This window comes from Bombina bombina, chromosome 1 (genome assembly GCF_027579735.1).
Source record: "Bombina bombina isolate aBomBom1 chromosome 1, aBomBom1.pri, whole genome shotgun sequence".
Classification (NCBI taxonomy): Eukaryota; Metazoa; Chordata; class Amphibia; order Anura; family Bombinatoridae; genus Bombina; species Bombina bombina.
Window position 1 is genome coordinate 64,308,996 of NC_069499.1, and position 26,850 is coordinate 64,335,845.

Below are 26,850 nucleotides of genomic sequence, written 5' to 3' on the forward strand. Positions count from 1 at the left end.
GGGGGGGGCAGATTAGGGGTTAATAAATATTATGTAGGGGTTGGCGATGTTTGGGGCAGCAGATTAGGGGTTCATAGGGATAATGTAGGTGGCGGCGGTGTGCGGTCGGAAGATTAGGGGTTAACACACATATACACACACACACACACATACATACATACATACACACACACATACACATACACACATACATACATACACACACATACACATACACACACACATACATACACACACATACACACACACACACACACACACATACATACACACACACACATACATACATACATACACACACACACACATGCACACACATACACATACACACATACATACACACACACACATGCACACACACACATGCACACACACACATGCACACACACACATGCACACACACACATACATACACACACATACACACACACACACACATACACACACACACACACACATACATACACACACACATACATACACACACACATACATACACACACACATACATGCACACACATACATACACACATACATACACACACACAAACAATATAAAAGGTTTTGCTGAATTTCAGCCTTGCTTTGCCGCTGGCCCTTAAAGAGACATGAAATCTAAAATTGTTCTTCAATGATTCAGAGAACAAAGCAAACTAGATAACAGAAGGAAAGTGGAAACTTGTTTAAAATTGCACAATCTGAATTAAAAAAAAATAATAATAATTTTGACTTTACAGTACCTTTAAAGGGATAGTCTACACCATAATTGTATCATTTTAAAAGTTAGATAATCCCTTTATTACCCATTCCCCAGTTTGCATAACCAACACAGTTATATTATTATACTTTTTACTTTTGTGATTACCTTGTATCTAAGCCTCTTCTGACAGCCCCTGGTCACATTACTTTTTATTTATTATCTATTGACTTGCACCTTAGCCAATTAGTGCTGTGTTGTGCTGACTCTTAAATAACTCCACGGGCGTGAGCACAATTGTATCTAGATGGTCCACATGAACTAGCAGTCTCCTGTGAAAATAAAAAAGCATGTGATAAGTGGCTGTCTGTAGTAACTTTGAAACACGCATACATTTACAGGTTTCAATGTTATAAAGTATGTTAATATAACAATGTTGGTTGTGCAAAGCTGGGGAATACCCCGCTTTGCACAAACCCACCCACCTCCTCAAAAGCTTACAATCAACTAAAACCCACATAGCTGTCAATTTAGCTCTTTTGCCTCTGTTACAGAAGAAGAAGTTTCTGCCCTTATACTGTCCTCCCACCTCACTACCTGTCCCCTTGACCCTATCCCTTCACAGCTACTCCCCACCCTCTCTTCTAGCCTTACCCCCATACTCACACACATCTCCAACCTCTCTTTCAGCACTGGTATTTTTCCCTCATCTCTAAAACACGCACTGGTCACATCTATCCTCAAAAAAACCTCTCGATCCAACCTCCCCATTCAACTATCGCCCTATTTCCCTACTCCCTCTTGCCTCAAAGCTTCTTGAAAGCTAGTACATGCTCGTCTATCCCATTTCCTTACATTAAACTCCCTCCTTAACCGACTGCAATCTGGATTTCGCCCTCATCACTCCACAGAGACAGCAATTGTTAAGGTTACCAACAACCTACTTACAGTAAAATCCAAAGGCCACTTCTCTCGGCTTATACTCCTTGATCTGTCTGCAGTCTTTGATTCTGTCGACCACCCTATTTTGCTCCAAACCCTCCAATCCTTCGGCATTTGCGACACAGCTCTCTCGTGGTTCTCTTCCTATGTGTCTAACCGTACCTTTAGCATAGCCTTCTCTGGGGCATGCTCTGCCCCATTACCACTTTCTGTTGGGGTACCGCAAGGCTCTGTCCTCAGTCCCCTTCTCTCCTCAATCTACACGTCATTACAGGTTTCAATATAATTTGTATGCTATCTATCTCTCTGCATCAGACCTATCTCCTTCCTTGCTAACTAGTGTCACTAACTGTCTCTCTCATATCTCATCTTGGATGTCCTCTCACTACCTTAAACTAAATCTCTCTAAAACTGAGCTCTTTATTTTCCCCCTTTCTTCCAAAATCTCCACCCCCCATTTCTCTATAACTTTCGATAACTCCATCATTACCCCTACCCCACATGCCGATGTCTTGGGGTCACACTTGACTCGGATCTTTCTTTCACTCCTCACATTCAGTCCTTGGCTAAAGCCTGCCACTTCTACCTTAAAAATATCTCTAAAATTAGACATTTCCTTACACAAGACAGAACTAAGATTTTAATCCACTCTCTCATCTTTTCCCGCCTCAACTACTGCAACTCCATCCTCTCTGGTCTCCCTAGCTGCCGCCTAGCTCCTTTACAATCCATAATGAATGCCTCTGCCAGGCTCATCTTCCTTACACGTCGCTCTTCATCTGCTGCACCTCTCTGCCAATCCCTTCACTGGCTTCCTCTTGCCTCCAGGATTAAACACAAAATCCTCACTCTGACATACAAATCCCTCAACTGCACTGCTCTACCCTATATCTCAGACCTTGTCTCCAGATACTCTCCCTCCCATCCCCTTCACTCTGCTCATGACCTCCTACTCTCCTCCTCTCTTGTTACTGTCGCAATCGCTCAGCTGCTGATCGCTTTCTTCTGCCTCTGTCTCAGCACGGTAGCGCTTTCTTGGTTGCTTAGCAACCCTGTTCCTGTCGGCACTTCTGATGACGTCAGGAGGCCTTCTTATTCCGGCGTCTCCTCTCATCGGTGCCTGTTTGTTTTCACTCGTTGGCTAAGTGAGTACAAGTTATTCCTGTGTTATTCTGAACCTGTGCCTTCTTATTCTGAACCCTGAACCCCTACCTGCCTGATCATATCGTTGCTGGACACTGCTTACCTGACTACTCTATTGATTAACCTCTTCCTGCCTGATTACACGTTGCTGGACACTGCTTACCTGACTACTCTATTGATTAACCTCTTCCTGCCTGATTACACGTTGCTGGACACTGCTTACCTGACTACTCTATTGGTTAACCCATACCTGCCTGATTACACGTTGCTGGACATTGCTTACCTGACTACTCTATTGGTTAACCCATACCTGCCTGATTATACGTTGCTGGACATTGCTTACCTGACTACTCTATTGGTTAACCCATACCTGCCTGATTACACGTTGCTGGACACTGCTTACCTGACTACTCTATTGGTTAACCCATACCTGCCTGATTACACGTTGCTGGACATTGCTTACCTGACTACTCTATTGGTTAATCCCTATCTGCCTGATTATACGTTGCTGGACATTGCTTGCTTGATTACTCTACTGGTTAACCCCTATCTGCCTGATTACACGTTACTGGATATTGTTTGCCTGACTATTCTATTGGTTAACCTTACCTGCCTGATTACACGTTGCTGAACATCGCTTGCCTGATTACTCTATTGATTAATCCTATCTACACGAAGTTTCTTCTCCTGACCCTGCTGTGCCATCCTCCAGTCTATTACTGTGAGTATATTATACTACAGCTGTCGCAGGGTCAGGTCCTGGTATATACTCACTGTGCTAGGGTGTTATTAACCTCATTCTAGCATTTGGGTCTAACTCTGGACTTTACCTATCCTGACAGTTACCTCCTCACATTCCCATTTACAAGACTTCTCCAGACTGGCTCCCATCTTATGAAACTCTCTGCCTCGCTCCACAAGACTCTCCCCTAGTTTTAAAAGCTTCAAGCGCATACATCCTACACTAACCTTTTCTAACTCCATAGCTATCCCTTTGAACCCCTTAGCACGTAAGCCTATGAGTACAACTGTTTGTATATCATCTTCATAAGAGCAGACTACAACAGTGCAACTCTTGGCAGGGCCCTGTACCCATTTGATCCCTATAAATGTCATTGTGTATACCGCCTATGTTTATTGTGCTTCGGAATCTGTTGGTGCTCTACAAATACCTGATAAAAAAATAATAATAGTAAAGGCGTTATCTATCTTTTTGAACAATAACAATTTTAGTGTTGACTGTCCCTTTAAGTAATATTTTAGTAGTCACTATCACCTAGTTTTAATTCACTCAATTTTCAATGACAACTAAACCATCTCATGATTTATGTTTCCATGATGTTCCTTCCCCTCTTCCACATATTTTAAATACTGTCACCGGTTCTTAGTTTTATGGCTTTGTAAAGTCTTTTGTTTCTGTAATACAATTCAAGGTATTGAGGTTGATAGCTTAAGAGGTGGTCTTGATGAGTAAATACTTCTCATAACTGTGTTTCTTTATATTAATTTTTTTTTTTAATAAAAAGCTCTTTTTTTAGTGATGTTTATTTCAAATGCCAAGAACACGGGACCCCATACAATCTGTCTCTTCAGTGTTCTACAGATTTCCTTGCATTAATGCTTCAACGTGATGAATTAACTTGAATATTTTTTCTCATGCTTTTATCTTTGATTGTCAGACAGTTTAAATATAGTTTTTTTTCTACCATATGCTTTATAAATAATACTGATGTCATTAGCATAGCTCCAATCTAGTTGGCATTGACATTCAGATGTAAATATGCTGAAAAGGAAAATCCCTATATATAAACAAATGTCTAGATTTAATTATTTTAAATAGAAATCTGATTATAAAATAACATACATCTGTAATCTGTAAGTGTTGGTACCTATTAGTCATGTGCGATCAGATCATTCGTGAGAATCTGAACGTGGAAGTAAGTAGCATCTTATACCCTTTGGATATGATTCTTGTAAAATGGGGATCTTTTCCCAGAATCAATCCGGGCATGAGCCGCTGCTTACTTCTACATTCGGATCCTCACGAACGATCCAAAAGCACATCCCTAGTACCTATGTGATAGTAGATATCTGATATGTACTATGCAGAGCCACTGATGCCCCCAAAACTGTTACCCAACACTAGTTTAACCTATTGGAAAGCTACATCTATTTTGTATGCATGTGTTTTTCTATTAGGGGATTTAGTATTTTACGTGTTTTGAGAAAAGCTTGCCACCTTTTAGTTTGTGGCAAGGCCATGGTTGTCACCAAGAAGACTAAGCCAGACAACAAATCACAGGAAGTATTCAGAAGTGTAGTCAATAGGCCAAAGTCAAATACCAGCTTATCAATCGGGAACCTGGCAACAAAGTATAATTCCAGGGGTCAGCAACCAGTAAGTCAGTCCACCAAACAGGGTGCAGGCAAGGATAAGGCTTGGAGCAGTAACCAGGATGTAACCGGGTCCAGGGTCAAAACCAGGAGCACAGATATTTCCAAATGTTAATACTAAATTTGGTGTTCTGAAGATTATTTGTTGTGAGACTCCACAATTGGGACGCCCTCATTCTCTATTGTGTATTTCCATTAGAATAACCAAGCACTTGATTGTCAGAAACAGGACCCTTTTAACAATACCCTCAGATGTCATGGAGCCAAAACCAATGCAGAATCTCTTCCAACATGAAAATGGTAAATTGAGCTATCTTTAGTGCACATCTCCCAGCTAGATACTTTAACAGAGGCAGCCTGCAGACCCTGAGTTGTGCTAAACTTACCACAGGTCTGACAATCGGTCACTTTAACAGAGGCAGCGTGCAGATCCTGACTAGTGCTATCCTTAACGCACCCCTCTGAAGCCTTAACAGAAGCAGAGACGCCCATTATGCTCCCACACCAACCACCTCATTAAACCTTCTGACTTCAGCACAATCCTGTAGCCCAACCGCACTACTCACTTTCTTCACAGTGCAACCCTGACCTCTGGTTCTGTCACCTGTGTACAGATTAACACTGCCCCTACCACACCCAGGTAAGGAGCCAAAATCTGATATTGAGTAATGTAGGGAATTCTTGGATGTGATAAACCCTTGTCGTAACCTTGAACAACTTTGCCATTGTCTGTTTGATGTCCAGTACTGGCCATTGGGAAATAATACAAAGGAGTTAGCCAGCATAGAATAATATTCAGCTTTTTAATGTGTGAAAAATAAAAATATCTAATTACTTTAATATCATATTTATATGGCATTCCTTTATAAATATAGCAATTTACACAGTGCAAAAAATATCACATAGGTTATGTCTGTAAAAACTCAACTGTGCTAAATCTCAGAGCTTTTGATTTTAAGTTTTTAATTTCAGCCTCTGTTCCTATGCTAAACCAGACTGATTGATGGTTGCTAGAGCCAAGGCACTCACAGTTACATCTTGTGCCATGACATATAAATTAGCATTTAATTGATCATTAACTATTAATCCTATTTAATTTCAATGGAGGCTGCTCAATGAAGCAGTAAAAAATATTTTATAGATCAGCTATGGAGACTAGCACAGCAGAGAGCTAAATATTATTTCTTGATAAATATTGTGTATGTGCCCATCTAAAAGTAATCTTAACTTGCTCCCTTTCTGGTTGGCACATTAGTATTTTCAAACATGCTATCTGCAGATACCCATAGGGCTAGATTACAAGTGCGGCGCAAACGGTTTTTGCGCTGGCGCTATCGCGATTTTGCGAGCCATTTTCATTCTGCTGATATTACAATATCAGCGAAATCGTGATTGCACTAGCGCAATCAACTTTTACGTTTCAATCCTTTAGGCGATCTAAGAACTGTGGTAAACTGTTTTCCGAAAATAAAAAGTTGCACAAAAAACAACAGAAATACATTACAAAGTACATTTACACTCATAAATAAACTATTAACCCCTAAACCACCATCCCCCCACATCGCAAAGTACCAAATAAAAATATTATCCCCTAAACCGCCATCCCCCCACAATGCAAAGTACCTAAATAAAGTTTTAACACCTAAACAGCCAACCCCCCCAACCACAAAGCAGTTATAAACTAACATCTAAACCCCCCTAACTTACCCCAAATTAAAATACCCCTTTATTAACTAAAAAACTACCTTTAAAAAAAAACTTACTAATTCAATAAAAACGTAACATTACACATAAAAAAAAGAAATTACGAAAAAGAAAATTTTTTAATCCTATTCTAATACCCCTTAAAAAAAGAACCTCAAAAAAAAAAACCTACCAATAGCCCTTCACATCAGCAAAACGGAGCTCCTCTTCCTGTGGTTTCCAGACCCACACTGAAAAGTGAATGCAAGGTACCCCTTTTATATAGGGGTACCCTTGCATTTCTATTGGCTGATTTAAAAATTCTGTTTAGGATTTTTGCACTTTTCGGGTTACCGCTAGTGCAAAATAAGTTTTTTTTCAACTTGTAATACCAGAGGAACCCGACAAGCACAAAAAGCCGAACGCTAGCGATGTTTTCGTTAACGCAAAAAAATTTTTTACCATGGCACTTGTAATCTAGCGCATAATGGGCAGATGACTATAATCTATATATCTGTCTATCATTTATCTATCTATTCATCCATCCAACTATGGCCCAGATTACAACTGGAACAAAAAAAAATTAGCGCAGTTGAGCGCCAACACCGATCAAGTTAAATCAATAGGGCTCTTATTCTTGCGATCATATTATAAGTTGAAAGTAAAAAGGTAGCGCTCAAGCAAAAGCCACAACAGCGCTAAATCCCTCACATCATAGACTAAAAAACTCTTTATTTTACTCAAGCACTAACCTGAAGGTGTGCTAAGAAATATTTTCAATAACATTGTTCTTCCCTAGGTAGAAAATGTTAATTTATTTTAATATAACTTACAAATTGTAATATGAGAGATGTTTAGCACGGACACGCTATTCATTATAAGTATAGGACGTGCTAAAGAGATGTCAGCTTTACTAAACTATCTCTGGTTATTCTTTTTAACCATTCACTTGTAATGCCAGACTGTGCACTATTCATAGCACAGGCACAAAATATTGATAGCGCACCCTGCACTAACAATTGAGATTTACTTGTAATCTGGGCATATTTAGAATATCTGTCTGACTGTCTATCATCTATCCAATTATGGTCTAGATTACAAGTGGAGCAGTATTTAATACTCTCAATCGAGTGTTAACTCCGCTAGAAGTAAGGTTTTTGTGCACGTCGGATAGATTTCGTATTACAAGTTAAAACGTAAACATTTTTGCATGCGTGCTAACCCGACGCACATAAAAAGATGAACTTAGAATATCGCGTGCGTGATAACATATTCTCCCATAAAAGTCAATAGAGCAAAGAACCCTACTTGTGCGCAAACCTGATCACATATTCTCACCTACACTAACACTACATGAAAATATGAATATTTTACATTCCAATGTTATTCACACTGAAGATTATGTTCTATTTATACATATTTCTATATATATATATATATATATATATATATGATATTTTATGCACAAATATATATTTATACCTATATATACATGATTATATTATATAGGTATAGATATATAAAGATATATATAGGAATATCTATTTAAAAATACATAGAACATGTTTTGCTATGTGCAGAACATTGGAATGCGAAATATCTACAGTGCCCTCTCATAAGTTAGAAGTTTTCATCTACTTAACTGCAAAGGGCACCAGTGCATTGGAGCCCTTTGCAGTTAAGTATATATGTGTGTGTGTCTATATATGTATACATATGTATTTATGTGTTTATATGTCTGTAAATACATATGTTCACATATAAATACATAAATGCACACATATAAATATATATATTCAATTGCGCTCAAGCAATCGCATTTACTTTCAACTTGTAATACGAGCGAAAACTCAGACACGCACAAACACCCGCAATATCATCTATCAGTCTATCTATTCCTACATATCTGTCATGTATCTATTCTTTTTCATCTGGTTGTTTGTCTATTGTTTTTTTCTATTCAAATCAAATGAAACAGCAATCAATCTGCAAATATATAGTTAGCTTAAATGAAGAAATAATAGATAACACTTATTTCAGAAATATATTGCAGTAGCTCCCTCTACTGGCTAACTTTAGATTTCTCTTGGCTCCAACAAATATATTCCTTATTTTGCCCGAGCTACAAATTAATTATTAGTGCTGTTTATTATGATAATCAGTATTTTATCCCATTCTTAAAAATAATTCTGGCACTAGTCTGCAAGGTTTTATTTTTACGTAAGTATAAAAGTGTATTACATTAGATAGAAAATTTAAAAATAATTGAATGCTGGTGAGATGGAAGTTTCCTGCCAACGGCCTGCTGATCTTGCTGTGCAAAGCTACTGAGCACCATTTGGTGCCACCCACAATTCATATAGTGGCACAGATCATCTCTGCAGCATGCAGCATGCAGCATGCCATTTGCTCTTTTAGACGTTGATTAACGTGATATAAATTGATGTATAATATGCCTCATTCACTTCTAATAAATGAGCAATTCAAGTTCAATATAGAAGGCTCTGACATGGCCTGAGATTAAAAAAAATTAATTTAGGGCACAGTATGCATGAATTTTAATTTAGCTGCATGTAATAGACACTACTATTAAGAATAATATGCACAGATACTGATCTAAAAATCCAGTATAAAACCTTTTAAAAACTTACTTAGAAGCTCCCAATTTAGCACTGTTCATGAGATTGGTCTGGAACACCCACTGAAAGGGACTGAGAGAAGACTCTCCCCCCTCCCCTGCATATGAATAGACCCATTATACAAACAAAAGCAATGTGAAGTTTGAATACATCAGTATACATCTAAAACTGTGGGGCTTGGTTAGGAGTCTGAAAATCAGCACAATGTTATCTTAAAATACATACATTTTTACAAAAACACCCCCCAGACGGGATTCATAAATGGATCATCTACAAAACATTTATGCCAAGAAAAATCTAGTGTACAATGTCCCTTTAAATTATTCAAAAAATTACAGAAATTAAATGGTAATAAGGGTAAAATTTGCATCTGCAGCCTCTGCGACCTTGCGGTACAGGTTTAAAAGAGTGAGCTTGCATCCACAAAATTAAAAAGCCACCTCAGAGGTATTGGATATAAATTACCCCAAACACACTTATTCTGAATGAAGACAGGGCTTGCTCTCACTCGATTGGTTGAGCAGGGGGCGGGATTGCACGAGACATCGCTTGTGCAATCTTAAAGGGACAGTCAACACCAGAATTGTTGTTGTTTAAAAAGATAGATAATCCTTTTATTACGCAGTTTTGCATAACCAACACAGTTATAATAATACACTTTTTACCTCTGTGATTACCTTGTATCTAAGCCTCTGCAAACTGCCCCTTTTTTCAGTTCTTTTGACAGAATTGCATTTTAGCAATAAACAAAAAGATGTTGGGAGTTCATATATATAAAAAGTAACTTTTATTTCTGCATTAATATACAAAGTTCATGGTATAAGCATATCCTTAGTGCCTCACAAGAAAGGCTTGCATTTAAGCCAATCAGTGCTTACTCCTAGGTAACTTCACATGCGTGAACACAATGTTATCTATATGACATACATGAACTCTAGTGGTCAAAAACTGTCAAAATGCATTCACATAAGAGGCGGCCTTCAAGGTCAAGAAATTAGCATATGAGCCTACCTAGGTTTAGCTTTCAACTAAGAATACCAAAAGAACAAAGCAAAATTGGTGATTAAAGTAAATTGGAAAGTTGTTTAAAATTACATGCCCTATTTGAATCATGAAAGTTTATTTTGGACTTGACTGTCTCTTTAAATTTCACTGAACAATTCAGCATCCACCTGCAGCTAGAATTTACCTTTAAATGTATTTTTGTACCTCCAGAGTACTAAACCAGCTCCTGAAGGTTATGGGCTTCTCAAAAACTCACTGGCATGAAGAGAAATTATCATCTTACTGTATTGAGATGTATTTATATTATATACAGAATAAGCGTATAAGCGTTTGTGACTGGCTGATGGCTGTCACATGGTGCATGTATGCATTTGTGATTGGCTGATTGCTGTCACATGGTGCGTGTATGCATTTGTGATTGGCTGATGGCTGTCACATGGTGCGTGTATCCATTTGTGACTGGCTGATGGCTGTCACATGGTGCGTGTATGCATTTGTGACTGGCTGATGGCTGTCACATGGTGCGTGTATGCATTTGTGACTGGCTGATGGCTGTCACATGATACAGGGGGAGTGGAAAAAGACATAACTTTTAAAATTGTCAGAAAAAAAAATCTACTATTCATGTGAAGTTCAGACTAAGTGCTATTGCATTGTCTTGTTATCTTGCATTTGTTAATTATGCAAATCTACTGTGTTGACTGGTCCTTTAAGTATGTTGTCTGGGTGACACATGCTAAAAGGGGCATAAAACATTTTGAGATTGTATATAAAAATGTTTAAAGGGACATGAAGCCCAATTTTTTTCATTCATGAATCATATAGGGTGTAAACATAAAAAAAAAAATCCAGTTTATTCCTATAATCAAATTTAATCAAACAAACAAATAAATAAAAAAAATGCAGATGTGTAGTATCAGAGGTCTGCACATGCTGTGGTACTAATGGCAGCAGTTTTATAAAAATGTTAAACATTATAAGAACACTAGATGGCAGCACAAACTCTTGCTCCCTACCTCAAACTGAATACCATAAGAATGGTAACATTTAATAATAAATAAAGTAAAATAAAGTAAATTGGAATCTTTTTTTTTTCATGGCATGCTCTATCTGAATCATGAAAGAAAAACATTAGGTTTCAAATCCCTTTAATAATACATAGTTAAAGGATTACTTTCTGTTATAATTTTTAAGCTAAACAACTAACATATTAAAGTTAATAAACATTAATTAAAACCTACTGACCTATATTTTCTCCAAAACGAAGTTTCATAACGTTCTAAAAGTTATATCTTTTATTCGCCGATGATGTCACGTTATCCTGCCTACTATTTTCAGCACTGCGTGTTCAAAATACTTAAACCAATAACTTTGTGTTTAAAGCGCCATTTTGAAACCTAGGTATTGTAAACGGATTGGTACAGAGCAAAGGATACCCACGGAGTGGGTTTGGAAAACAATTACATTTGCAGACAAGATTTCTGATATACGGTAGAGATATGTTAATGAAATGCTATTGATAAAAAGCGTATTTGGGTTAGTTAGTAGCAGGCATAGAAAATATTTACTTACAGTGGCCCTTTAAAAAAAATCCATTCTACATTTATTATTTATTTTGCTTGCTTACACTTTTTTTCACATTCCCTAAAGAGTCCAAAAAGCTAATTATTTAACCTAAGCAATACTGCAAATTGCCTAAACCAGGGGTTTTCAAACCTGTCTTCAGACCTCCCTAACAGTTCAGATTTTTAGGATTACCTTGGGTGAGAGCAGGTTAATAACTTTGTCTATACTAATCACATGATAATTTCACCTGTGCTCCAATTCGCATATCCTCAAAATCTGGCCTGTTAGGGAGGTCTGAAGACAGGTTTGAAAATGCCTGGCCTAAACCAACTACATACTAGACAGAGATTGCTTTCAGCAGTGGACAAACACGCTTACAATTATCCTTAAATCAAGTAAGGGAGATAAGATTAATATAGTCACCAGAGTTTTCAAATCGTTTTGCAAATCATTAAAGGGTCATTGTGCTTTAAAATTTTTACTCTTTTATTTGTTCTCCTGCTGGAGGATTTTAAATTATTTATAAAAAAAAAATATCTCCTTTCCTTTATATTTCAATTTGAAATAGCTGCATTTGTAAGTGTGTCTACTCGAGCGCCAACTAACACCTATAGGCCCGGAAGAGGTGAAACCTAGCTCTCACCAATGATAAAGTAACTGAAAAAGAATAGAGTAACCAGGCGCCAACTAACGGAGGCTAGGTGTGAAGGCTAACAACTGGAATTTATTAATACACAATACTAGATACTGAATAGTTAAAAGCAATGTAGACGATAAAAACTCCTAGTTCATGGATCCATGAATCATACAATAAAATAATATAATAATAATACAATAAAATAATAAAATATTGATGGGTCTAAATAGACTTAGTACAATAAAAATTGCTTGATAACAAAGCTGATGCTGCAGAGGATGATAAAACAAATATTCAAAAAATAGTGACCAAAATAGTGACCAAAAAATAGTGTCCAAAAAATAAATCACTAGAATTGACTTGTGGTAAATTATATCACAACACAAATCCTCAATAATGTGTCAAAGATGTGTCAACAATGTGTCCCAAAATAACAATCCAAATAATGTGAAATCAAGTGTGTAGTTCAAAAAAATAAAGAATGTAGTTAAAAAAAAATGGAACGGTGCAAAAACAGAAAATGCTGGTGAAAAAAAGGGGGAACTTCCGGGCGGTGGCCATCTCTGGACGCAAAACTGTTTGCTGCTCAAAACCCCCCAGTGACTCCCGCACGGGAAACCACTGGAGCGCAGCCCCTGTTGTCGATGTTTATTACATAAGTACTTACCATCTTCTTCATGGATCCTTACACCACTGAGGGCTTTCTGGAGGAGCTACGATACCTGCTAGCTAACTACCTTGTAGCTTTTGAGGAATCTCTGTCAGCAATGCTGGGTACTAATGGCGGCTGCCCCGCTCATAAACCTACCCTACCCAAACTTAATCCCACGGAGCGCATTAGAGAGGCTGACATGGAGCCTCAATGTTTGCTTCCCATACCTCACAACACTAAGGCCAAGCCGGATTCCACAGAGGTGGGCTTTGCAGCGGGGAGGGAGGGAACAGCTAAGCCAGCACTATCGGATATACTCGGAGGCACCAGAGGTACAGACAGACCTGGCTCCATGCAGCTTCGGGAGCTATGTGGCCATACACCTACATGGACCACGGGAGTAGACTCTGCTCTAGGCACTGAAACCTTACAACTACAAGTATTGCATTCGATGTACACTCTCCCGCCACCCATGCTGATTACCTTCCCAAGTACCCTACCTGCAGGAGGCCCAGTGTCATCGGGCCGGCTGGAAAAGCAGATGCGGAGGCGATGTTCAGTGATTACCTCGGACTTATCCTATACAGTACAGAAGCCTGCGCATAACAAGGTGATCCTGCCCATGGAATCACAGACTCTAGATACCGAGGCAGTCATTAAGTTCAGACTTACCTGCTATTACTCTGATTGTTCTGTCGTCTTAGGCAGTATTGCAGCCAACACAGGTCACTTCCAATCAGTATCCCAACCCGGGTCCGAAATCACAGGAAACCACTTGGCTTGGCAGTCGGGTGTAGGCTGAAGAGTCTGTGTGGCTACTTCAGAGAGCTGTCACATTGGAGGAATATAATGTGGACATGTCTCTCTTACAATAAGTAGCTTGGCACACACGTTAGATAATAGGTACTAGACACAGAACTTCATGATGGCTATTGTCCGGATAACCTGGTCTGGTAAAATGTGCCTATGTCTTATTTTATACACTGTACAGCTCCTATTTACAGCTTCATCACCTTGTATCTTTATGTAGATTTTTCATAGGGAGTGCACTAGAGTTGTGAGCCTTTAAGTATACATGGGTGCACAAATGCAGAGTCCCACGATTATGACTAGTTACCTTTATTTTTAGTACTAAATCTAATGTTCTGGCTTATATGTATCCACCTTAGTTTGGTACCCCCATGCTCCCACATATCATTAGACTTATAGAACCATATAGTGTATATGTAACTTACTAAAAGCAAGCTAGTTTCACTCTCTCCCCATTTAGCTCCGTCAACATCAGGTTCAACAATATTGCCCTATGCATGCTAAGTACTTACAGAAGTGTTTACAGAAGTGTATACATTTTCATTAAATAGTGGCTATTATTATATGTCTTTATTAATGCAGTTTCCCACCTACTTCCTAACCCAAGAAACTTTTACAGAGCCCAAAGAGATGCCCTATAGACATAACATCTGATATGTCCCCCTTATTGCTCCCTGATATATAATATATGTTAATGTTATTGGTATAGGTGAGGCCGTTGTTTTCTATATGGGGATTTATTTTCCTGAAGTCTAGGCATTCGACTATATGGTTTAACTATTTGTTTAAAATAAAAAATGGGGTATAACATTAGAGACCCACAAGTGGTCTCTAGTGCAGACAACATCCTCCTATAGCAGACTTGCTCATTAAGGAGGTCCAAAAGTGGCCTCATATATTAATTGGGAGGTGCATAGAACACTAGGCAACCATGTGACACAATAAGAGGTTTCCCTTGTGGGAACAAATGTTGAAAAATGTAACCTGTTATATCATACATTGTCCGTGTTTTCTTATTTTCTACAATATGTTTTTACTTGTATGCCTTACTTTTAACCTCAAATAAAAACTTTAATTAAAAAAATCTAATAACACAAAAAAAAAAAAAAAAAAAAGGAAAAAAAGTGATCCAAATTGTGTTGAAAACCTTTTTTCTGTTTTCTTCCGATGTGGGATGGTCAATTCACAGGACAGAAGAGGAACCCATATTGAAAAATAGCTAAACTGTGTATACAATAAACTAAAAAATACCTGTGGAAAGAAAGAAATGCAAACAATGTGTAGCAGGTTTACAAATATTTGCTCCAATAAAATCAGGCTTACCAGTACAAGGTCTACGCGTTTCGGCCCCTCTAGGCCTTTATCAAGACTGGTTATTGTACTTACTAGTGGCCTTTTATAGCTGTCTGCTTTAGTTGACCGGATGTTCAATATTACAGTACTTCCGGTTTCGCTGCTAAATGTTGATCTAAATATATCCCTTTATTAGAGTCCCTATTCTGATAGAACTCTCATATGGTGATAGTGTATTACATAAGTATCAAACCTAAGAGTTAAACTTAGTTAAATTGTAAAATTGTTAAACCTAAGAGTATAGCCTCCGTATATTAGTGACGTCACTTCCGGTCAGGGAAGGCTGCCGTTAATTGCAGCTAGTTTCGGATTTTTCTTTATTATGTATAGTTCTATTTTCTATAATCCATGTAGCGGATAACCCGGTGTAGTTTATCTTTTATCATCTAATTGATGATCTAATCGGTTCTTGTTTTTGATAGTGCCGATAATCCGGCTCTCCCATTGGTTGTGACGTCACCTGTTGGCCGCAAGGTGATAGGATGTGTATAGAGGGGTGTATCATCAATTCTGGGGTTTCGTTCGTTATAGTTTTTAATGAATCATCAACTGGGGAAATTTGTTATATGTTATATTGCTAATATTAGTAAGAATAAATAAAACTTTAGTCGAGTTATGAAAAATATAAAATATATAAAATATGTGTATGCTTCAATTCTTCCTTTTCTTAAAACATAGTGTTATGCCGACATTTCTTATCCTGACATTTTCATATGTATTGTCAAAACCTAAAATACAAACATGGATGAAGACTTCTGCCCGTCTGGAGGACCACTTCTGCCCGTCTGGAGGACCATTTCTGCCGGCTTCCTTGAGGACATCTTGCCGCTTGGATGAAGACTTCTCCCGGTAAGTGAATCTTCGGGGGTTAGTGTTAGCATTTTTTTAAAGGTGTATTGGGTGGGTTTATTTTTTAGGTTAGGGCTTTGGGCCTGCAATATAGCTAAATGCCCTTTTAAGGGCAATGCCCATCCAAATGCCCTTTTCAGGGCAATGGGGAGCTTAGGTTTTTTTAGTTAGTATTTTATTTGGGGTGGTTGGTTGTGTGGGTTGTGGGTTTTACTGTTGGGGGGGTTATTTGTATTTTTTTTTTACAGGTAAAAGAGCTGATTTCTTTGGGGCAATGCACCGCAAAAGGCCCTTTTAAGGGCTATTGATAGTTTAGTTTAGGCTAGGGGTTTATTTTTATTTTGGGGGGCTTTTTTATTTTGATAGGGCTATTAGATTAGGTGTAATTAGTTTAAATATCTTGTAATTTGTTTTTTATTTTCTGTAATTTAGTGGGGGGGGTTTGTGATTTAGCTAATTTAATTTAATTTATTTAATTGTATTTAATTTAGGTAAGTTATTTAATTGTAGGGTAGTTTTAGGTGTTATTGTAACTTAGGTTAGGTTTTATTTTACAGGTCAATTTGTATTTATTTTAGCTAGGTAGTTATTAAATAGTTAATAACTATTTAGTAACTATTCTACCTAGTTAAAATAAATACAAACTTGCCTGTAAAATAAAAATAAACCCTAAGCTAGCTACAATGTAACTATTAGTTATATTGTAGCTATCTTAGGGTTTATTTTATAGGTAAGTATTTAGTTTTAAATAGAAATTATTTAGTTAATGATAGTAATATTTTTTTAGATTTATTTTAATTATATATAAGTTAGGGGTGTTAGGGTTAGGGTTAGACTTAGATTTAGAGGTTAATACATTTAATATAGTGGCAGCGATGTTGGGGGCGGTGGATTAGGGGTTAATAAGTGTAGATAGTTTTGGCGACATTGAGGACAGCAGATTAGGGGTTAATAAATATAATGTAGGTGTCGGCGATGTTGGGGGCAGCAGATTAAGGGTTAATAAGTATAATTTAGATGACGGCGTTGTCTGGAGCAGCAGATTAGGGGTTAATAAGTATAATGCAGGTGTCGACGATGTCGGGGGTGGCAGATTAGGGGTTAATAAGTATAATGCAGGTGTCGGCGATGTCAGGGGGCAGATTAGGGGTTAATAAGTGTAAGATTAGGGGTGTTTAGACTCGGGGTTCATGTTAGGGTGTTAGGTGTAAACATAACTTTTATTTCCCCATAGGAATCAATGGGGCTGCGTTACTGAGTTTTACGCTGCTTTTTGGCAGGTGTTAGACTTTTTCTCAGCCGGCACTCCCTGTTGATTCCTATGGTGAAATCGTGCACGAGCACGTATGACCAGCTCACTTCTTGCCTTTTAACGCCAGGTTTGTAAAAACCCGTAATACCAGCGCTGTAGGTAAGTGAGCGGTGAGAATAAACTGCTCGTTAGCACCGCACAGCTCCTAACGCAAAACTCGTAATCTAGCCGACTGAAAATAGCAATAATGCAGCATTTGCTATATAAAAGCTATGCAAACAAAAGCAGCAGCAGAAACCAACCTCCCCATGGGGTTGGGAAAGAGAGAGAGCTCAGCCTATATAAAAGGGAGTACCCTTAGCATGTTTCCTGCTTGCTTGAGTGTGTTACCCCTTTAATAAAGTGAAGGTTTTAAATGCATTTAAAACATTTATTTTATCTTGGTGCCTTGCCATTTTAATGTCCCTTTAGCAAAACCATTAATATGTGTGTGTGTGCACTGTGTGTATGTGTGTGTCCAGCTTGTGTTCAGTGTGTGTGTGTATGTGTGAAGTGCAGGTGTGCAGTATGTGTGTGCACAGTGTGTGTGTGAGCGTGCAGTGTGTGTGTGTGTGCGTGCAAACTGTGTGTGCACAGTGTGTGTGTTCCCCATGTGTGTGTGTGTTTGCAGTGTGTGTGTGCACGCAGTGTGTGTGTGTTTGCAATGTGTGTTTGCAGTGTGTGTTTGTGTATTTGCAGTATGTGTGCAGTTTGTGTGTGTGTTTGCAGTATGTGTGCAGTTTGTGTGTGTGCAACGTGTGTTTGCAGTGTGTGTGGGCAGTGTATGTGTGTGTGGGGTGTGTGTTTGCAGTTTGTTGTGTGGGCAGTGTGTGTTTGCTGTGTGTGTGTGTTTGTTTGTGTGTTTGCAGTGTGTGTGTAAAGTGTGTGTGTGTGTGTTTGCAGTGTGTCTGTGTGTGGGCAGTGTGTGTGTTTGCAGTGTGTGTATGTGTGTTTGTAGTGTGCGTTTGCAGTGTGTGTTTGCAGCATGTGTTTGCAGTGTGTGTGTGGGCAGTGTGTGTTTGCAGTGTGTGTTTGCAGTGTGTGTGTGTGTGCAGTGTGTGTGTGTGCAGTGTGTGTTTGCAGTGTGTGTGCAGCATGTGTTTGCAGTGTGTGTTTGCAGTGTGTGTGCAGTGTGTGTGCAGTGTGTGTTTGCAGTGTGTGTTTGCAGTGTGTGTTTGCAGTGTGTGTGCAGCATGTGTTTGCAGTGTGTGTTTGCAGTGTGTGTTTGCAGTGTGTGTTTGCAGTGTGTGTGGGGGGGGCAGTGCGTGTGTTTGCAGTGTGTGCTGTGTGTGTGTGCAATGTGTGTGTGTCTGAAGTTGAATTAACGAAAAAAAGAAGAAGCACTACTAGCAAAGTCATACTTAATAAAACATTGCCTTGCTGACAGCAATAGACAGAGTGTACTTCCTGTTTTCATTGTCCTCAGGTAGCTAAATCACGAAATACTTTGCTAATTTAATCCGTGTGGTTAGAAAAGAAACAAAGACTCTATATTGTCACTCATGTATTACATTAATTAAATGTCTAATCGAGATATCATAAAGGAATCAGCTGTCTCCTTCAAGAACATCCTACATTATCACTTGTCTAGAACTATGGTTTCACGTTACGCCACATTATTAGTTAATATGTTCTGCCAGATGGTATATTTGAGCTGTAATGTTTAATTAAGGAAATAGCTTTTAACAAGAAAATTATCGGATTAACTTTCAATAAATAGATTTAGAACTGGTGTCAGTATAATATATTTTATTGAAAATCATTTGTCTTTTATTTACAAGTTTACCATTAAAGGGACAGTAAAGTCCAAATTAAACTTTCGTGATTCAGATAGGGCATGTCATTTTAAACAACTTTCCAATTTACTTTTATCATCAAATTTGCCTTTTTTTTCTTTTTCATTAAAGGCTAAACCTAGGTAGGCTCATAGGCTGATTTCTAAGAGTGTGCAGTCCACCTCTTATCTCACTGTCTAACTGTGACAAGCTAATAACATTTACTGTTTGTTCATGTGTGTCATATAGATAACATTGTGCTCACTCCTGTGGAGTTATTTAAGAGTCAGCACTAATTGTCTGAAATGCAAGGCTGTCAAAAGATATGAGAAAAGGAGGCCATCAGCAGAGGCTTAGATACAAGGTAATCATAGAGGTAAAAAGTATATTAATATAACAGTGTTGTTATGCCAAACTGGGGAATGGTAAATAAAGGGATTATCTATCTTTTTAAACAATAATATTTTTGGTCTTAACTGTCCCTTTAACATGTCTCTTGAGCAACACTAAGGTGGGTGTATACAGTGTAGGCCACTGAGAGAATACTGGCCCAGATTACAAGTGGCGTCCTAATGCTATAAGCAATATTGATGGACCGAGCTAAATCTAGGGCAAGATCAAATATACGGCGCAGGTTTTGGCGCAAGCGTGGGAACACGTGCCGTCCGTAATTTCACCTCACACATCAGGGTATTACATATACTGCGCCGTTAGATGCTAAACTGGAGTAAGTAGGACAAATCTTCTGAAATGTGCGCAAATACATATTTTAGTCGTCGCAAGTAACTTACGCCAGTATTTTGGCCACGGAAAGTGTCAATAAAGAGTAGTTTTATGCAAATTAGGCTAACACTCGTAAAAATGAACCGCAATTTCAAATATAAATGCGACACGTAATTACGCTATTCAAAATTCATATATAAACCCATGGGCAGCCGCCATTTTCTTCAGTGTGTTTGGATTGTTCTTTGAGCTACAGAACACTACAGTGGAGTGGAGGATTAGTAAGAGTAGAGAGAGAGAGGCGCAAACAGAGGAGTTAGTTAGGTCGCATTGTTGTTTGATTAAGCTTGTACACTTACACATATTTTTACATATTGCACACATTTTGCATACATACATATACAAATACACCACACTTTTTATTTGAATTTTACAGTGTGATAGGCTGAGTGTTTGGTTGCGATTGTGTGTGATTGAACTGGGAGTGAGTGTGAGTGTGTGTAGTGTGATTTAGTGTGAGGATGGCAGGGAGAGGTAGGGCGGAGGGGAGGAGGGAAGAGGAGTGGCAGGGAGAGGAGTATTGGAGAGGACAGGAGGAGCAGTGGGGTCCCGGTCAGGGAGTAAGTGGAGTGGGGTGAGGGAAGGGATAATGGGAGGGGAAATGCCCGAGAGCCCCAGAGACCAGGCACATCTAGGAGAGGGACAGAGGGTGCACATGGGGACAGAAGGGGGAAGGAGGGAGAGGCTAGGGAGGAACCCACACCAGGGACATCACAGGGAGCAAGCCAGGTGTCCATGGAGGATGAGAGGCTAGTGCAATACTAACATGTCTCATATTAACACAGGACACATGTTATAGAGTTTGAAATGAGAATCAGTATAGGCCCTAGCATGTATCAATGTATATTGTATGCCCATGTGGACATATATCTAATTTACTAATCCATCTCATCCTTTGACTCCTTCACAGAACCTCCTGTCACAAGGATGCAAACATCCATGCCACCACCACCACCACCACCACCCTTCAGGCAACCGCAAGAACAGTATGCTCCCAGTCATGAGCATGGTTGCATGGCTTCAGTTGAGGACCTGGGAGTGATGCCATCACCATTGCCATATGACCCCTGGCAAGATTCCTGGCCAGAGGAATATCCTCCCTTTGGCTTTGAGGGGGAGCCAAGACAGCCACAAAGGGTCCATGTATTTATCCCCCCCGCCCCCCCACAACACAATCTCATGGCAGTCAGGGATTTTACCCACACACAATGTCACAGGAAGTTCCAATTGGACAGGCTGAGTGGTCACACACTCGTCATCATTGGGACTATCAACCAACCATACGAGCTCCACCATCCTCAGCAATTGGACGAGCTCCACCATCCTCAGCAATTGGACGAGCTCCACCATTGGCAGATGGAAATAGAGCAGATTCTACAGCTGCCCCACATGAACCAGCAGTTGAAGCTGGCCCACCACCACATGAACCAGCAGTTGAAGCTGGCCCACCACCACATGAACCAGCAGTTGAAGCTGGCCCACCACCACATGAACCATCAGTTGAAGCTGGCCCTGCACCTCAAGCAATAGCAGATGCAGGTGACCCTGTCCCACAGGCACCTAGAAGCCCAGCTGCTCAAGAGCCTGTGGATGCATTGTATTCACCCCTGGGTGAGGAATACATTGCACTCCAGAGGAGGCTCATAACAAGCACAGAGAACATCCAAAGAGGCCAAGAGAGGTTCTTCAGGAACCATGAAAGGTTCATCAGGAGCCAAGAGAGGAGACAACAACGTAGCATAGAGCTACAGAGGGAGATGGCAGCATCGTTAAGTGTGGTTGAGCACGTTACACACCAGCAGGACACTGCCTCCAGCCTATCATCGGTGGCCAGCACACCAGTAGAAACAGCAGAATCTTCTCAAACCAGGAGAACAAGGCAATCCACTACAGTCACCTCAGCTCCCTCATCCAAGAAGCCAAAAAAGAAATAAATATTCTTATTGTTCACCATAAATCTTGTCCTCTGTTATTTACCATATAATTGTCATCCACATCCATGTGAGGTGTGTTTTAGTTCACTAATATTGTTAAAACATATAATAAGACCTGTGTGGAAATGGCAAAAAAAAGGTAATATTATCATGTTTATGACATATTCTTGTACTATTACTCACATCCATAATAGTTGTTTATGAAGGGTACATATAGTAATATTCACTTCTAAGATGTAAATCAATGTATCTCACATCCAATATAAATTGACACATTGGTATATATAGTAGTGATGTTACTGATAGGTTGGGCATTATCAGGTGTTTTAAGGCTGCAGGTGAGAGGTTGTGGTGTCTGTGATTGGTTTGACACAATTGCAAAGAGGCAGCCTTCAAGAAGGTCTTAGAAATTATCATATGAGCCATCCTAGGTTTTGCTTTCAACTAAGAATACCCAGAGAACAAAGCAAGTGTTAGAATTAAATCTGAAAGTAGTTTGAAATAACATGCCCTATTTAAAAGAAGAAGGTTTTCTTTGGATTTGACTGTCCCTTTATATATTTTGGCATCAGTGCCAAGCTGTGCTAGCATTAGAATAAATTACACTCCAGCGGGATCTAAAGAGATGAAGGTAATACAATTATGATTTCCCATTGTTCTCTCCTCCAAGTATTGTTGATTGTTTTGAGAAGAAATTTAAAGTAAATAAGCAAGTATATGTCCACAATGTGATAAAGTACCTACAAGCTCAATCCATTTGATTATGTTGTGGCTTTAAACTATTTCAAATACAGAAATAAACCTTAAAAAAACAATATCATAGTATACTGTCCCTTTAACCTTGAGATGTTGCTTAAATGTATGTGTTTGTTAAGGCTTCCAGGGAGTTACGTTGCTTTTCTAGTCAGTGCAAGGGTTGCTGCGCCTGAAATATGTGGCGAGATGAGAATGGAGTAGATTTTCTGAATTCTGCGCGCGTAAGTCCTTACGCTGTATATTGGGTGAAATATACGCATGTAACTTGTATGCTACGCCGTATATGTAATACCAAAATTGCGTAAAATCTGGCGGCGGAGGATTTTGCGGGCAACGCTGCATATGTAATGGAGGCCCTAGTGCGCAACTTGACATTACAAGTCAGTGGTAAATCAGATTTACCAGAGAAGGTTTGGTGCAGCCAACTTCCCTCTAGTGCACCTGTTACTTTCAATGGATATAGTGACGGCGCTAAAATGTTATGGATGAGCTCAAACGAAAGCCCAAATAGGGACATTGTACATTAGATTTTTCTTTGCATAAATGTTTTGTAGATGACCTATTTATATAGCCCATCTGGGAGTGTTCTTGTAACAATATATAGTTTTGTTTATTTTTAAATAGCATTGTGCTGATTTTCAGACTCCTTACCATATCCCAAAGGTTTAGATGTATACTGATGTATACAGACTCCTAGTTGTGTAATGGGCTTTTTTCATATGTAGGGGAGGGTGTCTGCTCTTCTTGCTTTCCCAGCCCCTTTCAGTGGGTGTCCCAGCCTAAACTCATCAACAGATTTTTACATCAGTATTTGTGCATATTCTTCTTTATAGAAGTGTCTATTATATGTAGTTATATGAAAACTGGTGTACACTGTTCCTTTAAGGCGTGATAAGACCTGAAGTTCAAAAACACATACATAACATAAACACATAAAAAAAATATTAAAATAAAGTATTAAAGTCATATAATAATATGTGCACACATACATACGTTTATACGCATATATACATATATATTCTATAATACCTTGAAATTTGCAATATCATTTTTAATCAATTTAAATTTTGTATGTTTTAATGTTTTGTTTTGTTTTGTTTTGTTTTAATAGAAATAATTGAAATTCCTTCGTTCTTAACGATAAATTTTTTTTCATTTTTTTTTTTCATTTTTAGATATATACGCATATATATATATATATATATATATATATATATATATATATATATATATATATATATATATATATATATATATATACAAAATAAAAAATAAAAATGGCTGCAGCACACCAAGTCAAGTTTATACCATTTTTATTACAAGCAGTGAAATACAGGCGACGTTTCGGGCTTCTGCCCTTTCTCAAGCCAAGTGATTAGTACATAATCCAACTCCACCTTTTATAGGCAGTGCATGTGACAAACTACAGGTGTAGATAATTACAATTGTAATAATACATTTTCTTGAAAAAAGAGAAAGAAAAAATAAACAGTGACTCTGTGTCACAGTCATAACTATACGTTTCTTATAAGAAAGAAAACCATGTGATTTTAAATATTTATATTACATTCAACACCTTCATTTTGTTTGATACCTAGTAATAATGTGAAAGAAAAAATATAAAGTGGCCTTAACGGTCCATTACCTTATCTGTGAATTATGTGAAACATTTGTTTGTTAGTGAATATCATTACAATCTATTAGTGATGTTTAGAAAGACCTTAATCTTATTAAAAACAATAACTAAACTAACAACTAAATCCTAATCTTGCAAGATGTGTTTTTTCTCTGATGGATGTTAACAGGGGAATGCACAAACTAACAATGTTATTTACTAAATATAAACCAGAAAGACAACGTTCTAGAAGAGATGCCTATAATATTTCCAAGCAACATTTTTTTATGTTATGTTATTCGGCAGATTTCTTTCTCAAGTTGTTCTTTTTTCCTTATGTGAATCTTGATCTAGATCATAGAGAGAAAGTTTACAGTAAATTATCATAATTGACCAATTATAGGAACAGAAACAGGTTATAGTCTTTATTTAAACCTTTAGGGTGCATACTTTCCAGTCTATTAATCCAAATGACCTCTCTCTGTTGTAGTTTTTTAACCCTATCTTGGCCTCTTCTTTGTATCGGAACATGTTCTAATATCTGAAACCTTAACTGGTTAACATTATGATTTTTTTCTTTAAAATGTACAGATACAGGCAAATCTGAGATGGCTTTACGTATGGTATATTTGTGTTGTGTCAGTCTGTCTTTCATTTTTTGGGTAGTTTCCCCTACATATATCAATCCACAAGGACATTTTAAAGAATATATGACATAATCTGTTTGACAGGTAAACAAACCATTAATCCTATATCTTTTACCCGTATATGGGTGGACAACCTCGCTGCCTTTAATCACACTACTGCAATGTGAACAATTATAGCAGGGAAAAGTACCTTTCTTTTTTGAAAATGACAGCCTTGTCTTACTACTACCTATGTCCGTTTTGATTAAATAGTCTTGTAAATTTTTTGGTCTTTTATATGACAACAATGGAAAAGATTGAAATTCTTTTATACCCTGATAGTTACTTTTCAAAATATGCCAATGCTTTTTAACTATACCTGATATTTGCTTACTATTGACATTGTATGTGCTCACAAATGGAATTCTATCCATCTGTGTGTTTTTCAATGTTTTTCGTAAAAGTTGATTACGGGGGACTTGATTAACTTTATCCAATTCATCTTCCAATATTTTTGTCGGGTAACCCCTTTGTTTAAATTTTTGTCCCATTTCTAGTAACCTTTTATTACATACATCCTTATCACTAACTATCCGTTTAACACGAGTATATTGGGACTTAGGTAGAGATTTAATTGTGTTTTCTGGATGACAGCTTTCATAAGATAAAAATGTATTTTTATCCGTTTTTTTAACAAAAAGATCAGTTTTAAACTTATTTTCTTCTATTGATACTGTCACATCCAGAAAATCAATGCGCTTTCTGTCATGCTGCATTGTAAATTCAATATTAGCAGAATTAGAATTAATTTGTTTGAGGAAAACATTAAGGGTATCCTCATTGCCCAACCATATCATAAAGACGTCATCTATATAGCGCCACCATACGCATGCATGCTGTTTAAACAACTCATTTGGATAGATGAAATCATCTTCAAATGTACCCATGTATAAGCCTGCGTATGGTGGCGCCATATTAGCACCCATTGCGGTGCCTCTCTTTTGCCTGTAATAAATGTCACCAAATAAAAAATAATTGTTGTTCAATACAAATGCAAGTAAATCAATTATAAAATTAATTAGTGAATCTGTATATATTTGTTCCTTAAACAAATGTTGTTTCACTGATTGTACACCCCCTAGATGGGGAATACTAGTGTATAAATTTTTAACATCTAATGTAACTAAAATAGAATTTTGTTGACCATGTAATGTAATCTCATTAAGCCTATTGAGGAATTCAGTAGAATCCTCCAAGTAAGATGATAGTTTAGACACAATTGGTTTGAGTATTTTATCAAGAAAAGTAGCTATATTCGATAAAACTGTGTCTACACTTGCAACAATGGGGCGACCCGGTGGATTGATGAGGGACTTATGAATTTTAGGAAGTATATATATAAGGGGAGTGATACATTCTTTCCTAAACAGATATTGACTTAATTTCTGGTCAATAATACCCTTATCAAGGGCATTTTGGACTATAATTTTCAACTCACTTTGTATTGTTTTTAATGGATTATTTTCCAGCTTTTCATATACCTCGGTGTCTCTTAATTGATTATTTATTTCTTCTATATATTTTGTCTTATCCATAATTATAATTGCCCCGCCTTTATCCGCTTTTTTAATAATGATGTCAGGGTTATTTACAATTTTATAAATGAGCTTTAAGACGCAATTGTCTGAAAAATCTATACA